This window comes from Hydra vulgaris, chromosome 14, assembly GCF_038396675.1.
Source record: "Hydra vulgaris chromosome 14, alternate assembly HydraT2T_AEP".
Lineage (NCBI taxonomy): Eukaryota > Metazoa > Cnidaria > Hydrozoa > Anthoathecata > Hydridae > Hydra > Hydra vulgaris.
This window is the reverse complement of record NC_088933.1, coordinates 2,123,959-2,136,300: the sequence shown is the minus strand read 5'-3', so window position 1 is coordinate 2,136,300 and position 12,342 is coordinate 2,123,959. Positions and strand designations below refer to the sequence as shown.

The 12,342-nt window shown below is 26.0% G+C and overlaps 2 long non-coding RNA genes across 2 annotated transcripts in view; both read left to right on the top strand.

Moving 5' to 3' along the window:
• The window catches only part of LOC100215486 (uncharacterized), a 96,321-nt gene extending 93,791 nt beyond the window's left edge, over positions 1-2,530 (top strand). The window contains exons 11-12 of the long non-coding RNA XR_010643774.1: positions 1,948-2,112; positions 2,261-2,530. This is a non-coding gene — a long non-coding RNA (uncharacterized LOC100215486). The remainder of the gene's footprint in view (positions 1-1,947; positions 2,113-2,260) is intronic.
• A 2,185-nt stretch (positions 2,531-4,715) lies between these two features.
• LOC136091194 (uncharacterized) lies at positions 4,716-12,117 on the top strand. The gene is made up of 5 exons (XR_010643775.1): positions 4,716-5,046; positions 5,759-5,823; positions 6,744-6,868; positions 10,888-11,124; positions 11,266-12,117. It is a non-coding gene; the product is annotated as an uncharacterized LOC136091194 (long non-coding RNA).
• The last annotated feature ends 225 nt before the right edge of the window (positions 12,118-12,342 follow it).

Below are 12,342 nucleotides of genomic sequence, written 5' to 3'. Positions count from 1 at the left end.
GAGGTTTTATGTATACTTCTGAAGTTTTTGGTTGAACCAACTGTTTGTGTGCCTCCAGCTTTTCCATATATTTATGTATTATAACTTGATTAAAAATTAGCTTTGGATAATTGTTGCTCATAAAACTGGTAGATTTAACAAGTTTCGACTTGCTAAAAATTCAAAATTTAGTTTAAATGTGTAAAACATTTAAATTAAAAGTTTCAATGTTTTACACATTTTTGATCATCTTGCTCAATTCTTAGTACTTTTGGAACTTCGTTATGTTTTGAAACTCTGAATTCTTACATATAAACCACAAGTATTTCTTTCACGTGTTCATATTTTTATCTGATCATATTTTTAAAAATTTTCATTCAAAGTTATTTTTACTCTTTTTTTTACTGTAAAATAATTTTAAGCTGATACATTAAAATCCAACCGTTTGTACAAATTTTTTACTGTAAAATAATTTTGATACATTAAAAACCTTAAGCATTAAAATCCAACCATTTGTACAAATTTTTTACTGTAAAATAATTTTGATACATTAAAAACCTTAAGCATTAAAATCCAACCATTTGTACAAATTTTTTACTGTAAAATAATTTTGATACATTAAAATCCAACCATTTGTACAAAATTTTGGCATTAAAGTTAAGTAATTTATTGTGCCAGTCAATATCGAGAAATGATTTAGTAAAGTCGTTGTAATCACCTTTTTCGAGTAAAGTATTTTTCTTTTTCTCTAGTTTATTATTTATACTTTTATCAAACAAGTACTTAAAACTACTTGGTGACCATGACCGCCAAGTGGAGGTACGTGGTTTACTATTTATAACCTATTATTATTTTCTGAAATATTAAATTAAGTATATTGCTGTCTTAGCCAAATTTAATTTTAAAAGTTGCTTCAGGATGTTTTAACAAAAAAAACATTTATATAAAGAGTCAGTAAATGCTTTTGCTTGTTCATCCATGATGGAATTTACTTCTCCATAATACTTAGTTACTTCTAATATTGTAGTTAATATTCATTATTTGAATTCCTATCATTTTCAGATTCATCTCGTAATGATTATGATTTGTACCTTTTCGCTTGAGTTTGATCAGGGTTAATAAACACTTTTTCAGACTTTTTGAGTCTCTCAACTCTTTTTCCTTTTTTAATATAGAATTTCTTTCTGCATTATACTTTAGTATTACAAAAATATTTTTCCTAGATTTTGATTGTATTATCTCTATTAATCGATTATTAAGCATAATACTCTATTAATAAAGTATTTTTTTGTTATTAAAATAAATTTGTTTTATTAGTGCACACAAGTAGTAAATAAATAACTTTTACTTAAGGCCAGTGCTATGAGGGGTGGGATGTGTGTGCATAGGTGGAACACCATCCCTTCTCCCCTATAAATACACCCTTTCATGTCGGCAAACTATAAAACTTAGAAAATTAACTTTTTTATTGATTAGCTGGCAAATCAATAAAAGCATGAACAACAATGAAATTCTTTTCTTTTCTTTTTTCTCTTTTTTAAGCGCGTTTTAACTTTATTTAGAAGAAATTCAGAGTACGCAATGAGTGTTAAATCAATATGTTTTAATCAATAGAATGAAACATTTTGATTTAACTTTCATTATTTTTATGATTATTGATTTATTTCAATATGTTTCAATCAATAGATTGAAACGTTGATTTAAATCAATAGATTATTTCATCGATATATTTATAGATTATTTCATCGATATATTTATAGATTATTTCATCGATATATATAGATTATTTGAATTATATATAGATTATATATAGATATATATAATCTATATATAGATATATATAGATTATATGAATTTATAACTAATAATGATCCTGACCATTATGACCTAGATCAAAATGATGATCAAGATATATGACCACCATTTTTATCCAGATCAAAAAATGATCATGATATATTTTATAAACAGGTCATTTGGTTGTACTGTGCTTGAAATGCTAACAACAAAACCGCCATGGTCTCATTTAGATCCTAGGGCTGCTATATTCCACATTGGTACAAAACCAACTATACCCCATCTGCCTGATAACTCGTCTAATTCATGCAAAACATTTGTGAATAATTGTTTTGAACGGTAATCAGAAAATTATTATTTTTTCAATTGTTTTTTTTTTGTTGTTGTTTTTTTGCTTTCGTTTTTACAAATAATTTTTAATGCTAAATTTTTATTTAACGTTTTTTTTTAAAAAAAAAACAAGAACAGTATTTAATTTTTGTTATAGTGACCCGAAATTACGACCAAATACATCGCAGCTATTGACTTATAATTGGGTCAAAAGATCTGCATAAAAAGAAGTTTGTAATGCATTGATAATGAAATTTATGACAACAAAATGCAACTTTTGATTGGTCATCAAGATTTTTTGCAAATAATTATCGATACTTTGGCTGCGCGATAAAATATTTTTTAAATGAATAATTATTTTTTATCCTTTTTTAGATATATATTTATAAATGATCATTTTTATAATCTTGTTTTGAAATTGTTTTAACTCTTTCTCTCTCTCTCTGTTGATGGTTCCAAATGAATTCTACCAAAACCATGAATTATGAGTCGAGGTTTTTTAAGTTTTTTTTCAAACTAATGGTTTTTTAATTTATTAATTGATTTAAATTATTTTATAAATCTAGCCCAGAACAAAAAGTTCTATAGAATTTCTATAAAACTATTTTATTTCTATAGAATTTGTATAGAAATAATTGAACTCTATAGAATTTCTATAGACTAATTTTTTAGTTTATGTGAAAGTTATATAGAAAATAAAATTGTCTATAGAATTTCTGTAGACTTCTAGATTAACTAAAATTATTATAGAAATTCGTTTAGCTTATTTCTATAGAATTTCTATAAAAAAAATTGTAGCTATTTATGCTCTGTAGAAATTCATTATAAAGAATTTCTATAGAAATTCATCATTGTGAATTTCTATAAAAACTTATTATGATGAATTTCTAAAACAATTCATTATGTTGAATTTCTATTAAGTACTCGCGTGATCACGTGACTATTTCAATGTTGCCATTATGAGAGGATAAAAAAAGTAAAACTGTTCGCGGTATTAATTTTAATATCGTTTTTATTAGGTTTTAGTACCAATTTTAATATATTATTATAATACTTAATATTAATATAGTATAATAATAAGGATTTTTTAAGTTTTAAAATTAATATCAAGTTTATTTACTATAAAAAACTCGCACTACAAAACATTAGGTGTACCTAGGTACCTTTGGAAGGTACCTTCCAAAAACAGACATAATTAGTTAATAAATTATCTAATATTTTCACCAAGTTCTTATACAGCTGAGGGTATGAAGACCTGTAAAGCATGGAAGCGTTTAAATGAGAAATAATATATTTGGTAAAATTTTTAGGTGTTTTATTCTAAACATTTAAATAATACCCAAATTAATTCATGGATTTTTGCAGAATTTAATATTTACACTGTAATCGCAAGGCAGGTCTTGCTGAAGCATGTGCACATATTGCTGCAGTTTTATTTTGGATTAATAGAATTGTTTTATTTTATTTTGGATTAATTAGAAATGTGAGAATCTAAAAAAGTAACTAATTATAATTCTTAATGGTTACCACCAAACTCACCAGCAAAGTTATAAACAAAACGTTTTTTCGATTGACTAAATAAATGAAAATTAAAGGCAGCTATTCTAAAAATAATACTTGAGTCAGCTCATGAATACTCTACTGAATCTTATAATTCTGAAGTATTAGATGGTGTTGTTAAGTGTTATTTTTAAAAAAAATGTCCTTAAAAGTTAATTTTCTATACAGTTATAGAAACACCATTACAAGGTACGATTGAAAATGAAAAAAATTGTTATTATTATTTATAAAAAAACAGTCAATTATCACTTAAAAAAGACCAACAATATTACTACTAAGTACAAACTCAACTTGTTACTGAATATTAATACTGCAATTTTTACGGACAGTAAAGGACGTTTTAATTCTTAGAATTTTCTATAAAGAAATTTTAACATATCCAAGGAGTTTAAAAAAAGTATTTTTATCCTTAAAAAATTACTTTTGAAACTAATGAACTTGAACGCATTGAAAGTAATGTTTTATCACTTAGAAATAGCTACGAAAAAAATTAAATTAAAATGAATTTTGAATATTCTATATACAATTTTGTTGCTCATAATTCAATTGAGGTATGATTTTTTTTTTTTAATTTTTTTTTTCTTTGGCATAAAGGAAAAGGTTAATAAAGTAGCAAAGGTTCTTTGGAACTTCATTGAAAATAAATACTTATTGTTAGTTTAACTAAAATCATTTTAGTTGGTCGAAGTGACTGGATTGACATATATGGAGAAAACATTGTTGTTCAGTGGCCTTCAACTCTTTTCAATGCACTGCTTAGAAGGCAGGTGTTAAAGTCTGGTTCTCCTACTTGGAAAAAGTATGAGGCAAAGGTCTTAAGGTGGTACAACACCAAATATTTTCTCAAAATTAAAAAAAAAAGTGAAGTTTTCATATTTCGCTCATTTGACAGGCAATTTATTGTAGATTAATAACATAAAAAGCTTATTCCCAACTTATTTTTTAATTTTTCGATAAATTAACTGACTAAAAAAAGTTTAAATGGGAATGACAAGAATATTTAATTTTCTTTGGCGTTTTTCTCCGTTTTCAAATTTGGCGAAACATTGTCTGATTGTAAACATGATATCTTGTGAAGCAGAAGCGCAAATCACTTTAAATTTTTAGGAAATGTTTATTATACTATTTTCTAGGGAATGACATTTCGAAATTTTTGAATTTTGCTTCAAATTATTTTTTCTACTTGATGTAAAAAATTGATATAATTTTTTATGTACTTTGAAAATCTTAAAATCCAAAACCTTACCTGACATGTCAAAAACATATGCAAAAAATTTCATGGATGCTGTGTTAATATAATTCAAGTTATCGTGTTTTCAATGGACCCATTAAAATGAATGTTTTTCGATAAATTCGAGGCAAAGTATAAAATAGCATTCTAAAGTAAGGCAATTTTTATTGATGTAAAATTTGTTTTTTTTTTTTTAAGTTTGAACATTTTAATGAACGATGTTCATTTTCTAAATGAACATCGAATTCCATTATTCTTAGTTTTTTTATTTTTTTGTTTTTGTTTGATTGTCTCTTATTTTTTATCTTTAAAATAATTTGTCAGTATTTTTAATTGACTATCGTTAAAATTATATTGATACTATTTACTTTCTTTCTTTATATGTAAATATTTATGAGTTATAAGTTCTTTATCTTTTTATTATATTGGAATTGTAAATAGTATTTTTAACAATCTTATTCTATTTTAAACTTGTAAAGCCCACATAGGGGCTCTATGAAAAGATTGTGGTGACTTTAGTCATCCATTTGAGCCCCTGCCTGTATTTTATAAATCAACTTTTTTTGTATTTAAAAATTTCTTTGTAATTATATTTTCTTATTATATAAACAGCAAATATATATTAAAAAAAAAAAAAAAAAAAATTTTAGAATATTTGATGGTGTACCACCTTAAAATTGGGGGTAAGGAGAATCTTAAAATATATATATATATATATATATATATATATATATATATATATATATATATATATATATATATATATATATATATATATACACACACACATGTATATGCAGGTATAAAAATTCTATTTTTTTAATGAAACGAGTATTTTAATGTTATTTATTTTAAATATTTAAGATGATTTGGAGTTGAACAATCAAGCAAATGCACTTTTAAAAGTTGTTCCACCATTACCAAATCAGGTAACTTTGTATGTGAATGTTTTTAAATAAGTTTTTGAAAAATGTATTTATATAAATGTTAATTGCTTATCTTTATTTGAAAATAGTTTATTTAAGTTTAAATGGCATATAAGCCTGCATTTTTAAATATCTTTTTTAATTGATTACTTAATTTTGGTACCCATGGCAGAGAAATATAATTAAGTTCTAGTTTTTTGAAGTTATTGTTGTTGTTTTGTTGATTATTCTGCTTATAGTTTTTTATTTTTTTGATCATTTTTTAAAGTATTTTTTTATCATAACCATTTACTATAAATATTTCTGTAAGAAACTTTAATTCATGATTTATGTGTTCTTTACTGCATAATGCAAAAGCTCTTTGGATAAAACCTTTAAATACACCAAAATTACTTTTGAATTGTGACAAGAATGCGGCTTTATTTGCACATTTGGTATTGCATCTTTGCAATAGATATTAAAAAGATATATTCCGGATTTGTTATTTATTATTGAAAGATCAAGAAAATTTATTGTGTGTGAATCACTTTCTTTTTCTATTGTATATTTGACATTTGTGTGTTAATTATTTAACAACTTGAGAAAACGTTCTGCTTCTGCCACATTTTTAAAACGGGAATGGATATCGTCAACATACCTTTTAAATGATTTTACATATATTGGTGGTGTAAGATATTGTGCCTGTATTAACGCTTTTTCTTCATAACATTGCAGAAAACTCTCTGTCATTACTACCATTAATGATAAACCTATAGGATCAGCATCTTCTCATGTGTGTATATTGTTTTCAAGTAAAAAACAACAGTTTGACAAACAAAAATCTAAAAGTATTTTTATTTCTGAAATTGATAATTTTGAATTAAAAATAGGACTGTTACGTAGTTGCTCTAATAACTAATAAATACCGATTGATTCTTTAACAGGTATTGAAGGGTAAAGAATAAAAATAACGAAGGAAACTTGAAATTCACCAGGATCGATATACCATGATTGAGCACATTCGACAAATTGTTTTGAATTTTGAAGTTTTGTTTTGTTAAGATTGGAGGTAGGTTGATTTACTAAATAATTTGATAATTTATATGTAGGTGACCCTATTATGCTTACTACAATTCGCTTATTATTAGTTGGTTTGTGTGCTTTGATGACACCATGTAATCTAAATTACATGCAGACAATACCAAAATGATTTCAATTAATCATTATAATAATGATAATAAATTGTCACAAGAAGAAATTGACATGTTATTAAAATGATTTGAAGATTGTTTAATTAAATTTAATGAATTAAAGTGTAAAGTCATGTATATTGGTAAAAAGATCTTAGATATGAATATAAATTGAACAATTCTGTTTTAACAGAAACAATAATATAAAAAAGTTCTTGGGATTTTCATCTCAAATAATCTAGAGCGGAAACATCATATTAATTTAGCTATAGACAAAGCAAACAGAAAATTAGGCATTATCAAAAATTGATCAAACTCTTGAGTATTTGGATAAATTTCATTAAATAACTGTACAAATCTTTAGTCCGTCCCTATTTGGAATACGGAATAATAGTTTGGAGTTCATTTTGGGGTACGAAGTAATAATTTGGAGTTCATTTTAGAAAAAAGACTGATAATCTTGAATTTGGGCGACACAGAGCTACAAGAATCAAATCTTCAAGGGGGAAGTCGTATGAAGAAAGATTAAAGATATTTGAGTTGCCAACTTTGCATGATAGAAGAAGGGGTGATTTAATTCAAATGTATGAGATCATAAAAGGAAAGATATTGTTAATTTTCACCATTATTTATTACATTTTGAGCTGAAACGATCTAATAGAAGGAACAGTTATTGAATATGCAGACAGTTTAGCCATTCAAAAATTTATCACCATTTTTCACAAACAGAGTTACAAAAGATTGGGGTCCTCTTCATTAATTGATAGTAGATAAAGATAACATATTGTAATAATTGAGTATAACATATAAGTATTGATAAACATTTTGATTTCTAAATTGATTATGTTTATTGGCTGTCCTAGTCTTAATTCTATGTAGTTAATACTCAACCCACCTGTGTGTACAGTATTTTTCAATTCTGTTTTATTCTAGAAAATATTAGTATCTTTATTATTTTATATGTTCTAAGTTTTTTATTCTTTTGTTAATTCTTTTAAATTCAACCTTAAATCTTTACTTTTTTTTATATTTATTTTGAACTTATCGTTCTACCTCAACATATTCGTCCATATATGGAATACTGTTGTCATATTTGGGCTGGTTTTACTAATGATGCTCTTTCTCTTCTAGACAAAGTCCAAAAATGCATCGTAGTTGTAGTTGAACCCGCTCTGTCTGCTAAGCTTAAGCCTTTTTCCCATCGTCGTAAAATTGCATCTCTTTCTAATAAAAAATAGTAATAACATACGACTCAGATTGTAATTGTTTTAAACCTAGTTAATGTACAGTTATAATTTATACCTTTTTCTTGGAGTGATACGCGTTATACTATTATACATCTTAACAAACAACAACAAGACTATAATCACACAAGGTCGAGGATAGTCCCCAGGAAATAGACATGCCTTCGCAAAGAAGTGCTTGAAAAGGATGCATGCCGAAAAAATTTATTGATTACTGTTTATATGTAGTTTTCTCGCAGAAATATAATATTAAGTCAAGATTTTTTTTTTTTTTATATGTGATTAAGTCAAGATGTTTTCTTTTCTTTACTCAATGAGAACTTGTCTCTTACAAAATTATAATCATAATTTATATTAAATCACATAACTTAAATATTACCATTTCAACCCACATAAACATATTTACAATTTCACATTAGTCATATAAACTCATTAGCAATTACATATGAAACCGTACGAACATGTTAACATCACTTATCAAATATATACGCACTTTAATTACAAACCACTTGGCGTCACGGAACACTGCAACATTTAACTTAATATAATTACACAACCAAACTTTATCGCCTGCTCCAATTATTTTGTTTTTGCATGTATATATAAAGATATAAAGTGAAATAATTAAGTAAATAAATAAAAGAGAATAAGATTATCTATGATATTTAGAAATAACTTAATAAATAAATAAATTCATTGTCAAGAGTAAGTAGTTTTTGTTCAAGTTTTATTTCAAAGGTATGAAAAGAAGTATTAGTTTTGATGTCGTTATTAAGTTTAGAATTCCATAATTTAGGTCCCATATTTGCAATAGAGAATTTGGTAGTATAATAGGTTTTGGGTTGAATGTAGTTCTGATTTGAAAATCTAGTGGAGTAAGCATAGTTTATTTTGTTAAAAAGGGTATGAAATATTAGACGCGTCATTAAAGTATCTGATAAATCCTTAGTTGATAAACATTGAGTATATTTAGTTTACTAAATAAACCTTTTGAGGGCATTAAACTATTTACGTTTGAAATAATTCGTACAGCATTTTTTTGTCTACTGAGTAGTTTTTTTTATTTTGGTTGCTTTGGTGCTGCACCAAGCTTTGGTGCTGCACCCATAATAAGTTCCTATAAATAAGGTAGCTGTCAATAAGAGAAAATTATAAGTTTTTTAAACAATTTTAGTTTATGAACCTTTTAGTTTTATATAATAAGCCAATATTTTTTGATTTTCTGTTTTCTATTATACATATGTGTTCATGCAGTTAAAGATTTTTGTCGAGAAATACTCCTAACTACGCGCACGAGGGCTCTTTTTTTATATTTGAATTATCAATGCATAAATAGGGAAATTTTAATGAAATAATTTGGAGTCTCTGAAAAAAAGTGTATTTGGTTTTAGTTATATTTAAGGATATTTTATTTGACTTAAACCATTACTATTAGATTAATACAACTTAAAATATAAGAAAACTTATGCAAGATGTTTATATAAACAAGAAAGTATTGATCCTTGAGGAACACCGCATGCTACTGTCATATATTTTTATTATATTATATTTTATATATATATATATATATATATATATATATATATATATATATATATATATATATATATATATATATATATATATATATACATATATATATATATATATATACATATATATATATATATATATATATATATATATATATATATATATATATATATATATATATATATATATATATAGATATAGATATAGATATAGATATAAATATATATATATATAGATATAGATATATAAATATATATAAATGTATATATGAGGGGGTGAGATGGGGGCTCCACACCACTAACCACAACACAGACTCTACCTTAAGTTAGAGTCAGTGCTGTGTATAATTATATAAAAATTATATAGTATATATTTATACATTATACTTTCTTTTTGTATATTATTCAATATTAATTAATGTATAATGTACATAACTATGTACATTATAAATATAATGTATAATTATATAGGGGAGAACGGGCCTAAAAGTCATAAGGGTTAGTTGTCAGAGTCGCTATTTCGGAATGTTATGATTGGATTGATGCTGCAATTTTTTTATATTATATAAATGGTGTTAAAAGATGACTGCTCAGTTGATTTTATGAAATTCGCGCGATTGGTTTTTCTACAAATCCAAAAAAAAGTAACAATTTTGTAGGTAAGTAACTTTTTAACTTTTCTATTCAAATGTTCAATACAGTAACAATATGCAATATTTGTGTTTAACACATTAAATATATAGTTTTGGAAATTATTTTATTGGTGTGCTAGTCATTTTTCAGATTTACAGCAAGGATAAAAAGTTATTTAGGTCAAACCTTCTTCTACCCCATGTGGGTCAAGTTGTCCTATTTTAAAGGGGGCAAGTTGTCATATAAAAAAAATTGCCTTCATACTCTCATATAGTTGTAAAACTCTTAAATGAATGCTAATAATGATTACAATACTTATTATAAGTAATAAAAATCGCTAAAATGAATTAGGCATAATATTTAAGATTAATATGCCTAAGTAAACATTAATAAATGATAGCTATAGACAGTTTTAAATTTATACTTATACTTGACTTTATTAATTTACTAACAAAAAATAGCCTAACGTTTCTTTTTTTGCTTTATCAGATTTTAAATCATGGTTTGCAACTATCATAGGAAAACTAGTAGGGGTACCACTACTAAATGCACAATCCTTGAAGCAGTGAAAGCTGTAAAGTTAAATAGAAGAGTCATAGCCCAGGTGTCTCTAGATTTTAACTTCAACTATTAAAGCCTAAAACCCTATTTGTCAAAAGCCTCTACACAAGATCTTGAAGAAAAATCGACAATACCATCATTTCACACTGGCTACGTACAACCTAGGTTTGTAGATTGTTAATATGTTTAAGGATTTTAATATTTATTATAAGTGACTCCACAAAATATGTATTTATAGTGATATACATTTTATATTATTTAATATTTAACAAACACAATGTTGAAATGTTTTTCAATAATTTTCAGGTGTGTCTTCAATGTCACCAATTCACACCAGCAGATATTTGGTACATGGAAAAAACAGGGGTAAATAGAGTTTAAAAGCCTGATAAAGTGATCTCAAGAAAGGACCAAAAGCAATTCGGGGCAATAATCTCAGCAGAAAGAGATGTTTTAGTTACCTTGGCATGTGCTGCCTCTGCTATTGTAACAGTATTCCACCTTTATTTCGTATTTCCAAGAGTCAATTTTAGGGACCATTTTTTAACTTCTGCACTACCTGGCAATGATGGGGACGCGAATTCATCTGGAATCATCATGTTAAGTTTTCCACCCCATTGCATTTACAAGTTGCAGCCACTAGATAGATCTCAACATCTCAAGTGAAATCAATTTCTGAATGCTCGGTGTTTGCAACTCCATATAAAGTAAGGCCATCACCAAAAGCACTTGAAAGAAAGCCTTTAAAAAACACAAGCAAGAAGAGAACTTTGTCTATATTGATAGATTCTCCTCTCAAAAGTTCTGTAAGTTCATCACAGCCACTGCCAAAAAGATGCAAATGTTCCGCTAATGGAAAGGCAAAGTAACAAAAAAACATACACAAGACTTATCATCATCAGAAGATGAAAACTACTGTATCATTTGCATGGATACTTGGGTTATTAGTAGAGATGCTGAAAAATAGATCAAATGTTGTGATTGCTCAAGCTGGGCACACGAAGAATATACAGCAGGAGGGTTCAGCTACATTTGTCATAATTCTGACTCTGACGATGATTTTTAATAGTCATTTTCAAAAAATAGCGCATAAATTATATATGTTTTTTTTAAATAATTTGTAAATTATTAGTATAATACTTGTTTCCTTTTTGAAAATATTTTTTTTACCATTTAGAGACCTACGCTTGTGATAAAATATAATTATGACATCTTGCCCCTCTTATCATGACAACTTGCCCCGACTATGGGGTAAGTTGTCATACCATGGAGCTTTCTTTAGAAATAGTGGCATGTTATACTCAAATGGTCTGAAGCCTTCCAAAGTTTTTTAAATAACTGTAATGATAAATTTCTATATAAAATAGTTTTTATGAAAATTGA